The sequence below is a fragment of the Micrasema longulum genome, unplaced genomic scaffold (assembly GCF_059751315.1).
Source record: "Micrasema longulum isolate JH-2025_06_02 unplaced genomic scaffold, ASM5975131v1 h1tg000205l, whole genome shotgun sequence".
Taxonomy (NCBI): Eukaryota; Metazoa; Arthropoda; class Insecta; order Trichoptera; family Brachycentridae; genus Micrasema; species Micrasema longulum.
Genome location: NW_028277410.1, coordinates 259629 through 282972, shown reverse-complemented (window position 1 = coordinate 282972; position 23344 = coordinate 259629). Strand labels below are relative to the sequence as shown.

The following is a 23344-nucleotide window of genomic DNA, read 5'->3' as shown; positions in this document are numbered from 1 at the left end:
GAAACCGGTCACTGGATATTTCAAATTTGTAGATTAAAGTATCACTCGTCTTTTGTTTATATAATAAATTACAATGAATTTCCATCAAGAATTTTCACTAACAAACTTAAACAGTGTGTAACATTCATAAAAGCCAACAGATGGAAGAGTTATAATCTGGTTAAAAATGTTTTGACCTAGGCTGAATGTTAAATGTTACACAGAGTGTAAAGTAGCCTCTTAAACCAGCCAATGACGGGTTATAAGCCCAGTAAAACTCCCTTAAAAAATGTTTTTTCTTTCTGTGGCCATATATATATATTTAAATTAATAGAATAATTAAGGTACATATTTTTATTTATTTATTTAATTTTACAATACGCCCAAGGGGCATTTACAAATAATAAACATGTAAGTACAAACATAGTGCGTAAAAATTTAAAAGATAAACATCGCTTTTTTGTATACATGTAGAAACAATAAGAAGCATACTGCTATGCAAAATAAAAAGTAAAACTTTACATAGTAAAAAAGAAAAAAATGGATATAAGAAAAGTAATTGAAATATAAAGCAAATTGTAAATAACTTGTAAAGAATTCAAAATAAATACATTTTTATATACTTATAAGTATAAAAAAAATGGTATCAACGAATTATTGTTAAAAACAAATAATGAAAATTAGTTAACAGTAAGTATATATGTGAAAATAATATAATATACGGTACACAAAAATATTTGATAAATTAATATCAGAAAGAGATAAGATAATAATAATACACATCAAAAACAGAGAAAGAATTGTATGAAAAAGAAAGTTTTATTACGACATTAATAATTAGTTTCAAACAGTGCATTTAAGAACGTTTTAAAATGGATACTTGTCGTATGGCTAGGAATGTAAACGCGGAATCGGAGAGTGTCGTGCATAGTTAGTACCCACGTATGTACTCGTAGTTGCAAACAACTCCGTACTTCTAGTGACTCGATTAGGTATTTTGAAGTTAATGAGAATTAGGAGTTCACAACAATCGAGCTCCGAATTTAAAATTTAAAATAAAAAAAGGAGGTCATTTATTTTTCTACGATCTTCTAATAAAATTAAATTTAAAGTGTCTAATAAATACGTGTAATTTATGTTATCTAAGGGAATATTTAATTTAAAATTTACGAATCTCAAATATTTTTTTTGAATTCTCTCTATGTTCCTAATGTGTAATTTATACTGAGGAGACCAAACAATGGAATTATATTCTAACTGACTACGAACTAGTGCTACATACAAAATATTTATTACTTTAAGTGAATTAAAATCTTTGACAGTGCGAAGCAGGAAACCTACTGTTTTCATGCTTTTGTTCGTTATGTTGTATTGTATAAAATTACACGGACATATTACAAATACAAGATCTGTACCTTACAGCTGAAAGGCTGGAAGTCACATTTTTTGCAAAATTGAGTTTTAAATATAATTTTGTTCATATATTAAGATTCTTTTAATGCTAAAACATTGGAGTTCCCTGGTATACCAAAACTGAAATAGATTGTTCTATAACACTAGTAGTGCAGTAATAATACTCACGCTTTTAACAAAATTCAACGGTTTGCTGGTATTAACGCAGTGGATACCGAAGAAAATCCACAATTTTTGTAACAAACTACCTCTGACGCAGCGAGAGATTTTGCACAAGTTTAAATCTTTTTGTCACAATCAACCACATTAAACCATTATGTCATTTATTTTGTCGTTAATTTCATTATTTTACTTTGGTTTTTTTCACATACGGTTTACTTTTAATTATTGTTTTATTGCTATTAATATCATGTCATTGAATTCATATTTACCATTTATTTTTATAAAAAATAATGTTTTAATTAGTGGCACGTAATGAAATGTTTTTGCCCAAATAAAGTTGTATAAATACATTGTTTTTCAACAATGTTTGATTATGTCCAAATGCTTGCAGACTGGCAGAATTTCCTCCCTAGGGAGTTGTTCATATTTAAATTTATTTCAACAGAGAGGGAAAACAGTTTTGAAAGAAATAATTTTTGAGAATACTACTACTACCTGGTAAAAGAAGAAGTATAAAAATTGGAAAATTGTTTTCAGGCGTTGCCTTGTAGGTGATTTGGTTCAGCCGGATGAATCTCACCTACGTGATAAAGGTTTCAGCTCTTTTACTTCACAAAAGTCAACAGATGGAAGAGTTGAGGAAATGTGGATGTTCAAACATGGGCAGAATGTTGAATGTTACACAGGGTGTAAAGTGGCCACTTAAACCAGCCAATGACAGGTCATAAGCCCTGTAAATGCCTAGACTTTCATATTCCCTTCTCAAAAATGTTTTCCCTCTCCGTTGAAATAAATTTACATTGTTTTTCATTCAATATTCTACATTACTTTTTATACTAAAAAGTTCGAGAAGGAATTAGGGCGCGAGCCAGGCGGTTAGAACAAAAAACATTGAAGTTCCATAGCTATTTAAAAGTTCATATTTAAATGTTTTTTTTCTTAAATATTCCTATCAAAAGCCTATAAATCTAAAAAAAACAGCAATAAATTGTGTTTTTACTTCAAGAGATACATTTAAAACATTTTTACAACTTCAAACCGCTTTCCTGAACAATTTACCAAATGTGACTTCCAGAATTTCTGTTTTAAGGTACAGAGTTTATTATTATTATTTTTTTTTTAATGTAGTTTCTCTCCAAAAAAAAGCTCTTATGTTCAGAGAATTTTCATTAGTTCTATACTAATTAAAAAAATTCATTTTTTTTTATTTGAGAATGTAGTCACTGCACTGGTCTCCGCTGGCATGTTTCGGAGTATCAGTGTATTTTTTTACGTATCATCAATTAGAAATAAAGTTTAAAATACAATTTATAAAACATTCAAGGAAATAAATTAAAAAAATATATGTAAATATAACCTAAAAGAACTGGTAAAAATATATTACGCAATAATTCAATCAGTTTTGAAATATGGAATAATTGGATGGGGATGTGCAAACGACACACTGATAAAACAAATAATTATTGCACAAAAAGCTTTAACAAAAACTATCTTAGGAGTCCCAATCAGAACTAGCTCCCTCGGTATATTCAAAAACCATAATATAAAATCTATAAAACAGCTTTATGTAAAAGCTCTGTTACTATACGCACACAAACATTATTTTCAACCTTCCATAACTTCTTTCACAAATACAAAAGTTGCTAGATACTTCACCCTGATGATGCAAAAAAAATAAAAAATTAACACAACCTTCGGTCAAAGAGGATTGGCCTACTACTCGGTTAAAGTGTACAATTTACTTCCATCATCCATAAGGACAATTAGTAAGTACTCACAATATAAAATGGCTATTAATAAATGGATAGTAGAGGTGTTCTTATTATAATTATCAGCTTTGTTAAATAACTAATTTGTTTCACTTTTTGTAAAATGTTTCCATCGGCGCGGGCAAGTGAGGAAACATATTTCTGTTTAAAAAATAATACAAATAATGTAAAAGTATAATTAAATTAAAAAAATGGAAAATGGAAAGAGAAAAATAAGAAAAGGCTTTTAATGAATATAAATTATACGCTTTCTTTCTAATCCTTTTAGTTGTCAATTTATGGATTAGAGTTTTGAAAACATTGTTATTCATTTTGCTTGTTATGAAAATATATTTAGTAAATAAAATGCAAGGTATATATTGATTATAAAATGTTTGATGCTAAATTTTTAAATTGATATCGAAGTGATGTTTCTTCACGAGAAGGTATCATTTCATTCTGACTGAGAAAATAATGAAATAAATTAATGACTCGTCCATTTTGATCTAAAAGGGAAGAAAATTGAAAATATCTCTTCTTAAAATAAATAACGGCGCTACACCGCCATTGTTATACATTATAAATGTAGCCATAAATAACATTGCTTAATAAAACACCATTGTAAAGAAACCTGTGGTTAGAAAGATTTTGCGCCACCCGTATAATAATAAATATTATTAACATATATATATAACAACAATATTTTGAGTTTGTTCAAATTTTTGTAGACAAAAACTGGATTCAACTCCCTGTCAACATTGACATATTGCAACATATTTTTTCATTTAAATTATTAATTGACAATTCTTCATGGAATTCCATTGAAATTATGTAATAACTTATATTTACATATAAGATATTAATTAAAAAATACTTGGTACACTTCCACTTATTTATTTTGACCAATTAGCGCTTTCACCCTCTAATGGGCATCCTTAAACTTTTATTATTTGAACATCTATATTCCTTCAATTCTTTCATCTCTTGTTAATGTTAACAGCTCCCCGGGGAGTTGAATCCAGTTCTTGTCTACAAAAATTCGGATAAACTAAAAATATTGTTGATAAATCCACCTGGTCTATGAAGAAGTATGGAAATTAAAAATTGAGGAGTTGCCTAGTATGCAGGTGAAATAATTCAATGAGATGAATCTCACCCTCATAAATAAAGGTTTCAGCTCTTTCACTTCACAAACATCAAGAGATAAATGAATTGAAGAAATATAGATGTTCCAATACGGGCAGAATGGGGAATGTTACACAGTGTGTGTAAAGTGGCCACCTTTATCAGCCAATTACAGGTCATAAGCCCTTTAGATGCCTAGACTTCTATATAATATTCTCTAAAATGTTTTTCATCTCTGTTGTAATATGTTCATATATATACATATAAATATATATATATATATATATATATATATATACATATATATATATATATATATATATATATATATATATGACTGAAATGAACTGTGACTGAAATTGAACCCGCCATAGCAAACTTGCACATAGAGGAGGTGAATTTTTTATTATTGGATCTTACTTTTCCTAACTAAAGTTTTATAGTTTAGAAGATATTTCAATTTTTATACTTTATTGAGATTTTGCCAAAATTTGACCTTCAAGCATTCAGAAATTTAAGTTTTTACATTATTTTAATATTCTTTTATTATTTGTTGGTAGTCATAAACATTTGTGTTTAAAATACGTTAGAACTGAACTCAAACTAGGAGTAAAAAAATGGATATTACGCAATAAAAAAAATACAAAAAAAACTTTGCGATCAAATACAACCTGAAATTATAAAAAAAACTACAGCGATTCAATCATTTTTTCTGCTCTAAGTTAGTATCTAGTTCGTTCGCCTTTTTTTTTTCAGCTTCATATCTTATTTTTTAACCGTAGTTTGAGGATAATTCTGACCTTATAATCACAAATGTTTATGACTACCAAAAAATAATAAAAATAAAAAAATGAAAAAAAAAAGTTCTGAATGCTTGAAGGTCGAGTTTTGGTAAAATCTCAATGAAGTATAAAAATTTTCATATCTTCCAAAATATAAAACTTTAGCTAAGGAAGGTAAGGTCCAATCATTAGCAAATGACCTCCTCTATTTGCGAATTTGCCATGACAGGTTCAGTTCTAGTCACTCTGCCTAAATAAATAAAATTATAATAAATAAATTAAGCCCAAATAAATTAATATAAAGTAAAATCGAATTTCCCATAAGAAAATGTGTATTTGTATGAAATTTAAAGTATTTTCACTGAAACCGAAATGAAATGAAATGAAATGAAATGAACAATTTTAAACATTTCAACTATGCAGAAAACGATAAAGGCCTGGCATGACCAAATCAAACAAATACTTGAAGATGGACATGTCAAAAGTCCGAACAATCGGCGAGACTGCATGAGAAGGTGTATGAATGTAGAAGAAGTAAGGTATGTCTCAGAAACGGCGTGATGGTTCGTTATCTTTTTTCTTAATTATTTAACAATATTTTGAGTTTGTCCAAATTTTTTTTAGACAATAGGCCGGATTTTATACCCTCAGGAGTTGTCAAAATAAACATATTACAATAGAAATGAAGAATATTTTAGTTACGGAAATGTGGAAGACTAGGCATTTACATGACTGGTTTAAGTCGCCACTTTACTCAATGTGAAACATACACCATTTTGTCTGTTTGCGTTGCCTAGTAGGTGAAATAATTAAGTCTAATGAATCTTTGACTTTAACAATGTTTGATTATGTCCAAATGCTTGCAGACTGGCTGGATTTCCTCCCTAGGGAGTTGTTCATATTTAAATTTATTCCTTTCGCAAAAATGTTTTCCCTCTCTGTTGAAATAAATTTAAATCTTTGACTTTACTAAAAATCGAAATATGGATGTTTAAACATACACAAAATGGTATGTAATTCATATTTGTTAAGTGGCCACCGTAACCAGCCAATGACAGGTCAGGAGCCATAAAAATGTCTAGACTACCATATTCCATTCTCAAAAACGATTTTCCTTCTCTGTTGCGATGAATGTTAATGTTAATAATTCCACGAGGAGTAAAATCCCACCTTGTTTGCAACATTTGGACACAATAAATATACTATTATACCATGTTATCTAATTTTTAAAATAACCGCATCCCCGAATTTTCTTGAAAACTGTAATAAAACAGGCTTTTTAAAAAGATTTGTTCTCTTAAGATTCTACGGAAGATTTGTTTACCCCGGCATACAAAAACCCCCTTGTTCTTTGAGAATTTTAGTATCTTTTCAATTTAAAACACATTTAATAAAGGGACGAATGTAAAAGATATTTGAACGGTGTTAATGTGTTACTATGTAAATACATGTTAATGCAAAAATGAAAGCCCCCTACGAAGGGATGATTAATGAGTGAAACCTTGTAAATACAACCCTTTAGGCAGTTGATTTAGCGTGAAACCCTGTTTTACCATTAAATTCGGATACTTCAAAAAATGTAAAATCAGTTAACCGCTTTTTAACAAAATGCGGTCTGTTATAGCACATTCACATACCATTAATTTATTGGTCTCGTATTTTATAACGAGTTACCATAACATGCTAGTAGATAACTTAAAGAACTATATATTTTTTGAGTAGGTATACATAAATGGATCCTTTTTGTATGCCTTATTACATTTATTTTTAATGCAGAATAATACAAAACTTCAAAGGCAGAGGTTCATTCTAATTCTTATTGTTAGTGGTGGGGGTCATTGCAAGCTCCTGACGTAATTGCGACCTTTGAAGATCTATTGTGACTGATCCCCGTGAATAGTTCTCGCCTTCCAAGCCCGGGTCTATAAAGAGCCTGGCTAGGGGAGACCGAGGATGGTTGAAAAAACAGTTTTTACATTACCTAGTATATTTCAGCCTAAAAAAGACCTACCTCAATGAAATTTATATTTTAATGTAGGCAATTATATACACTGTATAACAACAGGAAAGAAATTATTGGGGTCTATAAAAAAATGGAGTAAAACTTTTTTTTTTAAAAACCCTGCGTTACAACTCTCCTAGTACCGAGGTTAGTTGAAACAGAGGTCAAGTTAAGTTGTAAAAGTTTGATATTTGGGGATTATAGTTTTTTTTTATAATAAAAACAATACTATTTTTAAAAATAAGAAAACTTATTTAGAAAAATACGCGTGAAACAAATTTAACTGCTGTAATCAACAGTTGGTATGTTAATCAATAAAAATAATACATATTGGTTAGGCTTTTTTGTGCACTAATTATAAATTATAGCAAAAAAGTATTTCTTACATATTGATTAGGCATTCTGAAACAAGAACGATTAACATATTTATAATTTTATATTTCAGTTTTAGTAGTAGTTTTAAAGTACTGTAAATTTTTTTTTAAGAGCTGTAGGTGTTTTCTGCAAATTGAGAAATGCAGTTTTTGAAATAAACAAGTGATTATTACATTTTTTTGTATGAAAGCCGCCAGGCTGTTTTTAGCAGAACATAACATTGAACTAACTGCACCCAATAACACCAATATCCTTTTTTTTTTAAATTGTGAACTGGATGCTTTCTCTATAGCTACGTTCAAATGTATTATTTTAAACCCTGATAAGTAAATAAAAAACTCTTGTTATTAACAATAAGAAAAGAAAATGAAATTTTACGTAATATTTTTAAGTATCCATAAACGATACAGTAATAATATATATTTTATTGGATCCCAAATTGCGGCTGCAGATTATCGTAAAATTTAAAATAAAATCGAAATTTTATTACGGTAAGCGATTTTCTGGGCCGTTCTGAGCGGTTCAGGTAATTTGCCCAAATTTGATGGGTCTTTGTGTATTGATATTAATATAAAAATCGAACCCATACAAAACTCATAATTACTTAATAAATATTTATGAATCCTCAAAACCAAGGGTAAGTTTTATTCAATAAAACCGGGAGTTTATATTTTTTATAATAAACCGACAAATTTTATTACGGCATTTGCTTACGTAATGAAAAGATTGGCGCCTGAATTTTTTAAAAACGCCTTTTTATTAATTTTTGTTTATTTATCGAAACCAACAGTCGTTCAAAATTATACAATGCATTCAAAGTAAAAACAAATAACAATAGCAATAACGGATTTTACTACTACTACTACTACCATCACGCCATTTCACCTTAGGAGTAGGCAGAGAGAATGGACCGCCACACACGTCTATCCTGGCATACATTCCTGGCTTCTTCCACATTCATACATTTTGTCATACATGCTCTTCGGTTTTGCCTGCTTTTGATATTACCAAAATAAAGATTTTGGTTTACCTGATCATACCACGTCTTCCTTGGTCGTCCTCGTCTCACGATTCCGTTCATTTTCGCCATAAATATTTGTTTCACCATTCTTTCGTCGTCCATTTGTTCTACATGACCAAACCATCTTAGAGACCCTATCTTAATCTTATTAATTAAACTTGATTCTGATTAAATCTCTCGCCTGATTTCATCATTCGTAACCCTGTCACACATTGATTTCCCACACATTCGTCGAAGAGATCGCATTTCAACCGCGTTCACTCGGCTTTCATCCTTTCTCTGCCAGTTCCATGTTTCACTTCCATACATAAGTGTTGGAACTAAAGCTCTGTTGTGTCCTCCCAGTTTAGCTTCGATTGACATTTTTTTATTACCAATTACTGTTCTTAGTGAGCCGTTCATTTTGTTATTCTAACCGATGAGGAGGTGAAACAAGAGGTCTTGAAGTGGACGAAGAAGATCGCGGGAGAGTTCTATGAGAAAGGCATCAAAAAGCTTGTGCCACGACTTACAACCTGCATAGAACGGAAAGGTGACTACATGGAAAAATGTTATATATATGTATACAAACAATGTACTGTTTTTTTTTAAAAATACATATTTAAAAAAAAAAAATGGGCACTTTTATTTTATGGATACTCGTAAGTGTTTAAATAAATAAAATAATTCCCTTTCCTCACCTAATGGTGCATAGGGCACTGCATTAGTATACCAATCGCAGTGTATCTTGATCATTTTTGTTACATGATGATAAGATGATCAGTCTAACGCTTCAGATACCAGTCCACGGATTATGAAATATTCTGATGTAAAAATACTTTTTTAAATAATTATTTCATGTCAACCATGTCGGGAATCGAACCCGAGACCCCTTGCATGGTAGGCAAACGCGCTGACCACTGCGCCACGAGGCCGGTTTAAATAAATGTATAAAATAAATAAATGATCGAGTTCAGGGACAAAACAATATTGTATTGTCAACGGGTAAACGGCCTTTGACCCTTCCGATTCGTCGGTCGGTACACAATTATTCTCTATTTCCCGTTGATGGATTTTATGGTGCTTTATGGTACTCAATTGTAATAAAAACCACATAGCGACCAGCGAAACGCATAAATGTCAATTTGAAGAAGCTGTAATTCTAGAATGACCACTGGGAATAGGATTTGTGGTTATGCACAAATCCTTTGGTTGGAGACATTGAATGTTGAGTGCACTTAGATGCTTTGGTCTGTAGCACGTCCGCGAGATTTAACAATAATGTAAGCGAATTAAATTTTTATTTCGCGTTAATTTTTTATTTTAAAATTTTTATTTTTTTTAAAGAAATATTAGCGTTCTTATAATTTACTCTCATATTTCAATTTTGGTAGCCATTTTTAATGAGTTGAAAATAACTCGCTACTAGAAAATGGAAATCAAGTAGGGGTAGAGTGGAGTTCGAACCTCGGACCTCCGGTCCGTGAGTCCGCAACACTAGCTACGGGACCACAACCCGATTCTAATTTATTAATAATTATTGTATTACTGTCATATTATAAAAATAAAATTAATCATTTATACAAAATTCTTTTGATTATCTTAGCTTACCAGGTCATAAGCCCTGTAGATGCCTAGACTTCTGTATTACCTTCTCTTAATTTAAAAAAAAAAAAATATTTATAAATTCCATAAAAAGTACAAGTTTTTGTAAAATTCTGAACATAAATACTTTTACACATCTAGTAAATGTTATCACTGTAACTTTTCAAAAAAGAGACTAACTCTTGTGCTTGGAGACTGACTTACACTGTTTTATTTGTTTATTTTTAAGAGTCTATATAATTTTAAATACGAGTACATGAAAAAAAAATAAAAACAAAGGATAAATAAAGAAAAAACATAAAATAATAATACATTCATACTAATTAAAATTTCATGTAGTTTTTACATGAGTTCAAAAAATTTCGTTAGATTAACTTTAAATTTATTTATTGATATATTATTTTTAATAGTTTTTAGTTCATTAGGAAGATTATTATAATTTTTTACACCTTTGAAGACAAAGCTTTTTTGACCATGACTTGTATGGAATTTAGGAATTTTGATAATATGTTGGTATCTGAGTCTCTTATTCATTTCAAATTCTTTTCTTTGTTATATATTTGTATGATATCATTTATTTTGAAAAGAGTGTTTACTGTATGAACCTTAAATATTTTAAATAGACTTTCCGTATTGAGTGTTGAGGGTTTCTTTAAAATTACTTTAATAATTAATCTTTGTTCTATTTTAAGAGGGTTTAATATATTGGCATTTGCACCACCCCTTCCTACAATACCATATTGTAACAAATATTGTACAATTGAATAATAAGCTATTTTTAAATGATTGATTTTCAAAATATTCTTTAATCTAATAAATATGCATATACATCTTCTAATTCGTTTAACTAGTTCACTAATATGGTCTTTCCATTTTAAGTTTTGGTCTATGTATACACCAAGATATTTAATTTTATCTGTTGTATCAAGTACTGAACATGTGAGATCGCAGTTAGTTTTGTTACAATTGCTTTGGTGAATAATTATTTTTACTACTGAATCTAAGTTTGTTTTATTAATAAAAAATGGGATAATTTTTGATTTTTCCGTATTTAAATATAGTATATTTTTGTCAAACCATAATTTCAATTTATTTATAACGTCATTAGCTACTAAATTTACTGATTTTCATTGAACTCCCTCAACTAAAACAACCGTATCATCGGCATATGATATTATTATTGAGTTTAAATCTTGACAAAATATGTCATTGACATAGAGAATAAATAAAAGCGGTCCTATAAATGTTCTTTATCTTTGTTGTAATATGTTAAAATAAACAGCTCCCCAGGGAGTTGAATCAACTTCACAAACACCAACAGATAAAAGAATTGAAGGAATATAGATGTTCAAATATGGGTAGATTGGTGAATGTTACACAGTGTGTAAAATGGCCACTTAAACTAGCCAATGACAACTCATAAACCTTGTTTGCACAGACTTCCATACTTCCTTCTTTCAAATCTTCTCCATCTCTGTTCAAATATACGTATGTTAGTTAGGAGGTTAGTAAAAAAGAAAAATGATTTACTCTTTTCGAAGCGGTGATTTTTGTTTTTGGCAATTTACTGAACTCAATATAAGGGTGAGTTGCCCGGAGCATATGTTATACATCCCCGAGCTAATTATTTAGGATGTTGCTGCCCTAAGCCGGGGTTAACTTCACCCCTAGCCATGTAAAGCCGCGTGGCCAGGTTTAAGGGATGGAGGAAAACTTAGGGAGCATATATCAAAAATGGAAGTGACATAACAACGCGTATCGAAAGCTCTTAAAGTTTTACAGATACAGTATCTGACGGAAATGTTTTGGAGCGGTAACGTCTCTTTTTTTGATTTTTTCGTGAAACGCACGACCCTTACGTTTTAGGTAAGAGTCGGATAAACAAGGAACCTCCTAATTCTTGCATTCTAACCATAGCTTAATTTTTCAGTTATTCTGAAGTGGATGAAATTGTATTGGAAATCAATCGAGTCCTTCAGTTTACACATTACATGCGATAATTTGGGTGATGCTTGGAATCGTTAAATATTTTTTTATTTAACATAAAATTAAGAATGGTCATACGCGTATCAAACAGAAGGCGACTAAAATACTCTTCAAACAGAAGTTTTACATTTTGACCCATTAGTTTCTCCGTAGACGTCGCTCAGTACGCAACTTCCGATTTGAGTTCAACCATGCCGTGTTGTGTCGTTTCAAAGTGTAGAAATACTGCCGGGATCTTTAAAAAACAGTATGAGATCACATTTCATGTGTAATTAGCAAATGCATGTGTAAGTAGCAAATGCATTCCTTAAAAATTAAATTATTTTTCCATCTGTAAACAAAATGAACATTTCGTTAGTGTTGCCATGGTAGTATTTTTTTTTACCCTACGTTGCTCATCCAATGAGAAAACTACTGAAAATTGGATCTTGGATTAAACAAAGCCGTGGTGGACATTTGACAGACATTATTTCTTAAACATCAAATATCATTTAACATGATATAAAAATATCCGTTTTATGTAAAATAAAATTTGTTTTATATTTTAAGTTCAAAGTTCAGTAATTTAATTACTCTTATTGAATGATCTTTTACTTATCTACTCTTTTGTCTCAATCAATGTTTCCACGTGTACAATAAAATTTTAGAGAAATTAACAAATCGCTTATTTTTACCTTACATTTGTGTTATGACTATATTTTTTCCCATCTGGCAACATTACGCGGCAACTCCACAAATGCGTGCGGTGAAAGTGGGGCAAAGTAGGGGGACTTTCGGACACAGTTCGACGTATTGAAATATGATCCTGATTTCTAATTCTTGCAGTTGTAGAGTGCAATTCCTTTAACAATCAGAACTTTAACAAAATTGCTGTCTCCCGTTTGTTTTAGCGTCTGTATATTTTTTCATTATTTTTAATTAATTATGTCTGCATTCTTAAACACTCACTTCTTCAGCCCATGAAATATTAACCCTGGAAATCTGTTGCCATCGTTTTATGTTATACCGACTCAGAGCGGTTTTAATAATCCTTGCCAGGTGATTGAAATATTATTCGACATTTCCTACAAAATAAGTACTTAATTACGGCGGATTAAATCACACTTGTTACAAAGTTCAACTATGCCTAAACTTTAAGCCAGCAAAATTAAAGTTGTTAGACTTTCTAAGACCTTTCTAGAAGTTTCATGTGCACAGCACATTTAGTATATAAACAGGGGCGAATCGTCAAAATAAGCGATTATGCACAGCTTACCATTATATTTGACTTTAGATAGAATTTTTTTATAGTAACCATGTTTATGGTAAAATAAATAAAATAGTTCATATCTTCCTACAAAAACATATCTATGAAGTGCGCCCAGCGCCAGCGCCCAGCCTATTCTCAGTTAATGATGAATATAGCTGATTACCTCAGTTTATTCTTCCATACAAAAAAGTACACTGTATTTTTCGTCTTTAACCCAAGTCGGCTTTTTTAGTACTTAAACAAACTTGCAGATTACAAATATTATTTGAAGATTCTCTATTTGGAAACTAGTATTTCGAACATTCTTTCCGAAGGACTATTTTTCTTTGATAGGATACCGTTGACATATTTTGTATCACATAGGACAGGTGGCGTTCGCAGTGGCCGTTTTAGGCATTATTCATTTTAAAAGAAATCGGCCAGTGCTTAAGTCTTGACAGTACTGTCAATGACAGATCGTAATGGAAATATCTGCTGAATGTCACTGTGGTATTTATTAATAAACTTTTGTACAAGTTTGGTATTCTATTAAAATAGTGTAGAATAAAGCTTCGTATCACGTGGTTCATAATAATTGTTGTTTTAGTTGATTTTCACAGAACCACAGAAAAAATAGTAATTTATTTATTACTTACATGTTACGTAGGTACAAATTAATAAAATTTTTTTATAGATTACCTACAAAATAAATCACGGCTCGCCACTGGTATATAATATAAGCTAAGTTATATGTACGCCGCGGTGCAGTTGGTTAGGCAGCCAACTGTGAAACTGGCATTGCGGGTTCGATTCCCGCCAGTTGCAAGAAAAAATATCCAAGAAAGGTTTCTCAACTGGTCTGGGTGTTGTGGTGTATTTTTCATCATTTTTACCATAACCTATTTTTCAATTCGGGTGACAAATCTCTGTAACAATTTATTAGTAGGTTATACCTAAAAAAAACAGTATTTAAAAATCTGAAAAGTAAACAAAGTATTGCGTTCATTTACGCGCTTTATGGAACTATTTTAATTATTACCATGAAAACATCTTGTTTTTGTCTTGAAGTATCCAATTTTTATCAACTCAAATACATAAAATGACTTTATTATAAGAACTTCACTGTTACAAAAATCAGTTTTTTGCAACGTATAGGTAAATGGTGTTTATAAACTAGAACAGCGCATGAAACACAAATTTTATTTATCATCAAAACGCAAAAAGCGCACAGAATTTTGAGCCATCGTTCACTGTTTCTCCTATCATACATTTATGATAGCGTTTTAATATTCCAAGCAACCATTAGGAAGGTCGGATTTTGTGTAATTTCTAAATGGACGTGTTTTGTTATCTTACTCTGAGAAATTCATTTGGTTTACAATTTTCTCTCTTTCTAACGAAATGTTCCAGCGTTTTTACGACTCATAGTAAAAGCGTGTTGTTTGATCAATCGTTAAAACTTTGTTGTCTTCATAATTTGGTTAACTTAAAATTAAATGGCTCACCGTCCAGTCGAAGGATTTATAGCATTTGAATTTTACGCTTTTTGACTTAGAACATTACTGTGGCATTTAGGTAAAGAGGTACATGTCACAAATATTGAAAAAAAAAGTTAAGTGTGCAATTTCACTCAATAAAGTCTATGAAAAGTTGGGTGAAGAGACAAAAATTAGGAAAATTTTTAATTTTTTAAATATTTCAATGAAAAAATTGGTTATAATTGATTGTAAACCAGCCAATGCCTAGACTTCCATATCTCCTTCTCAAAAATGTTTTCCCTCTGTTGCAATGAATTTAAACATGATTATTAAGTTTATTCACAAAGGAAATTGTATATACATATAAAGGTGATAATTAAAACAGCGTCAGTACTAAAAATTTATTCCCGCAGCAATCGAAGTACGCTACATTAAGTGTTCCAATTTAGTGTCATTTGCTCCGTTTTGTGTGCAAATAAGGGTATAATGATGATGATATTTTATTGCATTTCGAGCTCTGAATAACCGCTGTTTCTTGCTGCGTAAAAGAGCAATCCGCCTTGACATAATTGAAGAATTCCCTTCTTCCCATTTGAGCAATAACCTCCACCCACAAACATGTTGAATTGCACCCAAACCATTTCCTCTTGAACCAGAAATTAACCCACTTTCTGTAGCTATTAATCTTCGCGTCGACCTTCCAGTTCAAATGCACACAAGTTGCGCTAACGGCTCTTGTGTGAAGTAAGTCTGGTTGGAGGAATTTCTCGACCGGGTAGCGTAATTTGCATGGGGAATGAATGCAACTTTCGAGGTTGCGTGATTACATAGTTGAGCTTGCCAAAGCTCTGAGAGAGAGCACAATTTGTCATATTTTTTATTTTGACAAAGCTTTAACGTATCGCACATCCGATAAAAAAGAGTGATATTGTTTCTCTAATTCTGAGTCTAGGCTAAATTGATTTGTGCATTAATTGGTTAATGATCTGGACGTAATGTAAAATTGATGATCATTTTACGCTCATAAATGATATTACACTTTACAAGTCGAGTTGTGGTCCCGTGGGTAGTGCTGTGGACTCACGGGCCGGAGGTCCCAAGTTCAAGCCCCACTCTACCCCAACTTGATTTCCATTTTCTAATAGTGAGTTATTTACAACTTGTTGAAAATGGCCACCAAACTTGAAATATTAGGGTAAATTGTAAAAACGCTACTATTTCTTTAAAAAAAAAGAATATCTGGAAAGATGGCATGTTTTAAAAATTGTTCAAATTCGAGATAAATATTATTTATTTTATTTATTTTATTTATTTTATTTATTTTATTTATTTTATTTATTTTATTTATTTTATTTATTTTATTTATTTTATTTATTTTATTTATTTTATTTATTTTATTTATTTCATTTATTTCATTTATTTCATTTATTTTATTTATTTCATTTATTTCATTTATTTTATTTATTTAAAATAAGAATTTTTTCTACACCATTCTTATTTCACCACTATGGCGTTATTTATACATGGCAAAAAAACACATTGACCAGTTGCACCAATGCAGTGTTAATGCAACACAAACCAACAGACGAACACACGATGGTATTTGTAATATAACTATGGATTATGATGCATTAGTAAAAAAAAAAACATTTTTGACCGTGTTATTACGAAACCGTGCAAAACGCGGTTCCAGTGTATTGTAGAATCTGCAATTTGGGAGGTTTGCGGAAAAGTTATACAGGTAAGTTTCATGAGAATGAAACTTTCTAGTTAGATGCATTTCGCGATTTCAACCGTTTTCGTTCAAAACCGGAAATCCGATGCAAAATGAAGACTTTTGTCTTTTATTGCCTGAAATTGCACCGCATTGGGTAGTTTGAAATAGCTAAACTAAAGTCGATCTATTGCAGATTTTAAAAAATATAAAAATTACGTGTTTTCTTTGTTTTTCATGCTCAAAATGCATTTACCGAAATAAAGGAAAATATTTTTAAATTGTAATAATAATTACAATAAATTTAAGGTGATATTTGTATATTACGATTTGTGTTCCTCTCATATTGACATCTCTGTGAATTCAAATCATCTCTTTATAAATATTTTATTATGTTCTATAGTAGCGATTAAAAATTATTTGCAAAAGCTACTTATGCTAATGATCTGGTGTTAATTCATATTATATTTTTTCATATCTGTTGTATGCTGACATACATACATGAACTCGTATGTATAAATATTTATTGTCATTTTGTTTTCTTTTTATACTCATGTTCAAATATTTATTTATTTACATACATAAGGTTATTGTACATTTTTTGAGGCAATAAATCCCAACTCCATGAGACTAAAAGTCCTGTGTTGAGATGGAACGAGCAATTATATGACTCGGACACATGAGTATATCACCACAAATATAGGATTAGAAACATAAAAAATAATTATAAAAAATATTTAAAAAAAAAAAACATATATGGAACATTAATATGGTTTACAGTAAACTTAAGCATTTGGAAAATCATCAAGGAGTTTCCCACTCAAATCCTACACTAAGAAAACTCCAGTCCTTAACTCCTTTCTTGAAAATATTTTTTGTCCTTGAGAGCTTAATACGTTCTTCTAAAATATTGAACACTCTCGGTGCGATAAATGAGAGATGTTTCCGAGCAAAAGTCATACGGGTTTTGGGTATGACATAATTCATGCTCTGGGAAAACCTCGTACGGACATTCTGCTGAGACCTCTCCTTATTGTTTGACCAGAAGTGTGTAAGTGCTTCTTTTAGGTACAGTTGTCTTATATCCAGCACCTTCATGTATTGGAACAACTGTTCTGACGGGTATGTTTGAGGGCGCCGGAACATTATTCTCAATAATATTTTCTGTGACCTTATGAGCAGCTTGAAAATGGATGCCGCACAACCCCCCCAGCCAGCTATTCCATAGGTTGCGGTGGATTGAAACAGAGCAAAGTACACACTTCTGAGAGTGCCAATATCCGGAATGTCCCTAAAGCTAGGGTTTCCTAGGACAGCGGTGCCCGTATTTTAACGGCCGTAGTGAACGGTGATGTAGTGGACAGCCGTCGTAACGGTGACTAGAGTGTGGTTTTTTAGGAAAACGGTGTTATCAACACCATTTAACACCGTTTTCTTAAGAAACCACTCTCTAGTCGACGTTACGACGGCTGTCTACTGCATCACCGTTCACTACGGCCGTTAAAATACGGGCACCGCTGTCCTAGGAAACCCTAGCTTAAGAGAGCAGAATAGATGGCACAGCTTTCTCAACCTAGAGTTTAGTGACTGGACCTGAGCCTCCCATCGCAAATTCCTATCAATGATAACACCAAGGTATTTTATGAAATCTATCCATTGCAGAAGTTGGTGTGTTTTATCACAGTAAATTCCTAGATTAAACTTATTGCTTGGTAGTGAACTATTATTTATACAAAATGTCAGATATTTAGTTTTATCGATAAGAAGATTATCAGCAAGCCATTGTTAAACAACGTTTATACCAAAGTTTGCTTTATGGAAGATTGAGTTCCAGTCACTAGCCTCAAACAACAAAACCGTGTCGTCAGCAAACGAAATAATTTTTCCAGAATGATTTATTTTGCAATATTGTTTTTTTTTTTTTTTTTGTGTATCTGACTAACTCATTATATTATTATATTTTATATTGTAAAAGGCACTTGTAATAAATAAATAAAAAAATAAATATTTAACAATTTATCGATTTTTCTATATCTACTGGTTTCGGGGCATACCCGTGTTTTCTTTTTAATCCCGATTTTTTCCCTTAACTCCTTATAATTTCAACCCGTTTATTTCTTTTCACCGGATTTAAAGAACGGAAAAATAATAAAATTTGTCTAGAATTAAAACAATTATCCTTAAAAAAAGCATTTTATATGTTATGTCTAAATTTCACGTGGCTACGACTTAACGTTAATGAATTTTATTTTATACTAAAGAATAATGAAAAAAAAAATTGCATCAAAATGCCACTGTTGACCTTGAAATTGCTTCTAGAAAGACGTGTTTAAATTTCATTTTGCTATAACTCACCATTTTGGAGTTTTTGTGACGGAAAAACAAACAAAAAAATATTTTTTATATTAATAATTAATTTTTCTGATTTACTCAAATATTTCAATTTTGGGGGCAATTTCAACGAGATGTAATTAGAAAATGAAAATCAAGATGGAGTAGAGTAGGGTTCGAACCTCGGACCTCTGATCCGTGTGTCCGAAAGACTGGCCATTGGACCACTAACCCGATTTCCTATTTAAAAAAAATTGGGGCCGTACGAACGATTAAAAAAAATAAAAAATGCCTATATTACATCACATTCATTATTTCATCTGTTATTTTTCAACTTTCCTAAACTTCTTTAAAAAATACAGATGGTTGGGAAATCTTCCTAGCAAGTTATAATTTAACACATTTATTTTAATCTTATCCCAAGACTTCAATTACCGTAAAAAAAAGCTCAGTTGCTCTCATAAATATTAATTTGGAAGTACGAACCAACACAATTTAAACTTTCTTAAAATTTTCATTTAAACTTGAGCCACAAAAATAAAGTTTCCTTATAAAATTTAAAAAAATGAATTGCAAAAAATCATGACATCGACGAAATAGGTACTTTATATAATTTAATATCTGTATCCAGGGGATGAATAATACAGTTCTGTGTTTGAAATAAAATCAGAACCTTTAAAGAGTGTATAAGATTCGATAGCTAATCTCAGGTAAAAATCCCAAAAACGGAAGTCGAGTGGATATAAGTCTGCCTGGTAGTTTGGCGTTTTTACCTATCATTCTTAAGGTCCTGGGTTCGATTCCTGGTAACGTGGACGTAAAATATCAGAGTCGGGTTGTGGACCTGTGACTAGTGTAGCGGACTCACAGATCAACGGTCCCAGATGCACACCCCGCACAAAAATTCTAACAATTGGCTAAATCAAAAGAAAACAAAAAAAAACGATTTTAACAATTCTTGACACTGAACATTTTTATTGTTCATGGACTAGTACCTGAAGGGTAGGACTGATCACCTACCCTTCAGGTACATAGACTACATAGATTCACAGCTCTCATGGATTCACCATTTTGATTATGTTAAATCTAAAATCTCTTGAATCACTGGTATAATGCATAGGTTTAGGGGGGTTCTTCCGATCTCACTTCGCCGCGCAGTGTACTTTTCAATGATACACTCTCATATGGTATATTTGTCGTGCATCTGGGGATTTGCCACAAAAAAGTGTGTATCAGAAATACAAGTAATACAGAATAGAGCTATAAGAAACATATACGGTATACCAATGGAAACGCATGTCAAAGACATTTACAAACTTACTGACATTCTCCCATTTTTGGTCATACCGTATTATGAGATTGCAAAAACGGTGCTTCAAGGTGTGAATAAAGACTCTTTGACTAATATTGGCTATACCTTTAATCGTGACGTCCATCAGTATAATACGCGACAGCGTCAAAATATTCACGTACCTGGATCACGCACGCCAAGGTATGGTCTAAGGTCTCTGCTATACCTTTGTTTGTAGTGAGTACAACAGGCTACCGGAGTCCTAAAGAACGTCAATAAATAACTGTATTCATTTAAAAAATTACTACTTGAAGAGGTACGTGGAGGGTGAAATTTAGTTTTAAGTTCTTTTTTCCCTTAAATATTTCTTTCTTGCTTTATAAATATAAACATTTCATTTTTTATTTTTATTATGGATTGTTTAAAGGATGGCAAGCGGATATATGATTTGTATCATATATATGCTTGCTATCTTATTTCAGTTTTTATGTACATATTATTACTTGTTACTTTATTACTATTTGTTGCTATATTATTATTGTTAACATACGTATATGTAAATATTTTTCTGTCCCAAAATGAGTTTGTTGTAACTCCTGGGAGTACAAAAATTTTTTTGAATGATTTAATAAATAAAAAAAACCTTGAAGGTTCAAGATTATATAAATAGGCTATATTTGGTAAACAAATACAGTGCTTTATTCACCACTGGGTACGGAAATGTGAATGATGATAATGGGTTTTTTCATATTTCAATCAAAAGGGAAAAAAAAATTGCGAAGAAAATATCATAGGGAAGACATTAAAATTTAAGTTTTGCATTTAAAATATATACATAGTTACAAATATAATGCAGAAAATGTAGTAGTAAATGTACATCAAATTATAATAATTATTAAAAAAATAAATAGTCTTAATCATGTAAAAATATAAGAATAAACAAATATTTTATCTCGACCCTACTAAGAATCAAACCTGGGACCTCAAGCATAATACTACAAACCACTATACTACGAGGCGAACTTATTCACACTATAGTTTTTTTTTAAATTTCACGGAGAAGACAATTTTTTTTAATTTTTATATTAACCTGACTCTTTCACTGTCCAGCAAATAGAGCGATGAAAGATGTTTACTTCAATAATTAAGAAACACAAGGGAAAAAAAAAACTGTGAATATCGTAAATTGGTTTTGCAACGTTTTTAATTTAATGAAACAACACAACCGAGGAACAATATAGGGCTTATGGCTGATAAAACAACCCCCCTTTTGCATGAAAGGAAGTTTTAGTTTATGTTTTGCACATAACCTAATCCGCACTGAGCTTTTCCCGCTATGCATGATAATAACATTCAAAGCAGCGGCCAGTACTGAAACCTGAAATTACGTGCGCCTGAAGTTTCAGGAAAATTAGATTACTCTATAAAATGATTCCTCAGATTCTGAAGTATTTTGAGACTAAGCAGAATATTAAATTGAATAATTTAAGGGCTAATTGCATGGAAATCAACAGTTCTACATACATATTTTTAGTAAAATAAATATGAATAAAAAGACGGAAGTAAAATGAATTGTTACACGTATACGTACACTCTTGTACACAACACAAGACTTGTATTAAATGAAAACTTGTCAGTACCAAGATTTAGAAGCGAATGTAGTTGAGAAACGTTTAATTAGATTATTTCAAAAATTTTCAAAGAAAGCATTGAATTTCACATTAAGGAAAAAAAATACCGAATTGGTGATATGCAGTGATGATGATGAAACATTATATTTTATAGTAATTCCTATATATCGACTTTTTTATCTTTGATTGTTTTTATGTACCTATAAAAAAACAAAATTTTATCAAAAATGTTTTAGTATGTCCAAATGCTTGCAGACTGGCTGGATTTCCTCCCTAGGGAGTTATTCATCTTTACATTTATTTCAACAGAGAGGGAAAACATTTTTGATATTCCCTTCTCAAAAATGTTTTCCCTCTCAATCGAAATAAATTTTAATATGAATAACTCCCTAGAAAGAAAACCCAGCCAGTCTTCAAGCATTTGGACGTACTCAAACATTGTTGAGTTAACTACCCGGTAAAAGAAGAAGTACTAAAATTGGAAAATTGTTTTTAAGCGTTGCGCGTTGCCTAGTAGGTGATTTGGTTCAGCCGGATGACTCTCACCCACCTGATAAAGGTTTCAGCTCTTTTACTTCACAAAAGTCAACAGATGGAAGAGTTGAGAAAATATGGATGTTCAAACATGGGCAGAATGGTGAATGTTACACAGAATGGTGAATGTTACACACTCACCATCCATTCAATATGTTTATTAGTCATTCTATCCACTAAGGATTGTTTACTAGAAACATACTCCCCAGATACATATATTCCTCCACTTGTTTCAGTATAACCCCATTCACAGTGATTTCACTTTTCATGCTTTCATTTCTTTCAAAAACCATCACATTTGGTTGATCGACATTCATCAGCAAATCGCTTCCCTTGCATACAATCTAAGCATGTTATTTAAAAATAAAAAACAAGCATTTATGATCCACATTATTAAAAATGTATCTTAATAATTCATTTTCTTTTTCTTTGATATGAAAACTCTTCACCATTTCAACTAAGACAACATTCATAAAAAAAACTTTTGATAAATATTTCTTTGAACTTGTTTTCATTGCTTTTTGTTGTTAATTCTAGAGTTTTTGAAAACGCCAAAAAGTTTTTCATGTAATTGAATTACGAGAGTTTAGAAGGCTCCAGGAGCAAACACTTAAGTGCTTTGCAATCTAGAAAATATTTTACTAATCATTTTTGTTGCTTTATATTACAACAATGACGGAGAACATTTTAAAGGTAATATTAAATAAGTGTTTCCGTATCCAGGCGGATGAAGAATATAGTTTTGTGTGAAAAGATCCAGAATCTTAGACGAGCGTTTCAATTCGATGATTACTCTCAGGTAAAAATCCTGAAAATAAAAGGGAAATCCAGTAAGGATAAGTCTGTTAGCCCATTTGCCTACCATTCTTGAGATCCCGGGTTCGATTACTGACAATGTTTAAATGTTGTAAAACTTTTGTTTAAATGGTGTTTTAACACTGCAATATTTCACTGAAAAGT

At 31.1% G+C, this 23344-nt stretch overlaps 2 protein-coding genes and 1 non-coding gene across 3 annotated transcripts in view; 1 reads left to right on the top strand and 2 right to left on the bottom strand.

The window, feature by feature from the left end:
• The window catches only part of LOC148283745 (5-hydroxytryptamine receptor 1-like), a 204854-nt gene that overhangs the window by 38555 nt on the left and 142955 nt on the right, over window positions 1–23344 (bottom strand). The gene's annotated exons all lie outside the window — the stretch shown is intronic.
• The window catches only part of LOC148283746 (uncharacterized), a 220882-nt gene that overhangs the window by 98009 nt on the left and 99529 nt on the right, over window positions 1–23344 (top strand). The gene's annotated exons all lie outside the window — the stretch shown is intronic.
• TRNAG-ACC (transfer RNA glycine (anticodon ACC)) lies at window positions 9449–9521 on the bottom strand. Its single transcript has one exon. It is a non-coding gene; the product is annotated as a tRNA-Gly (tRNA).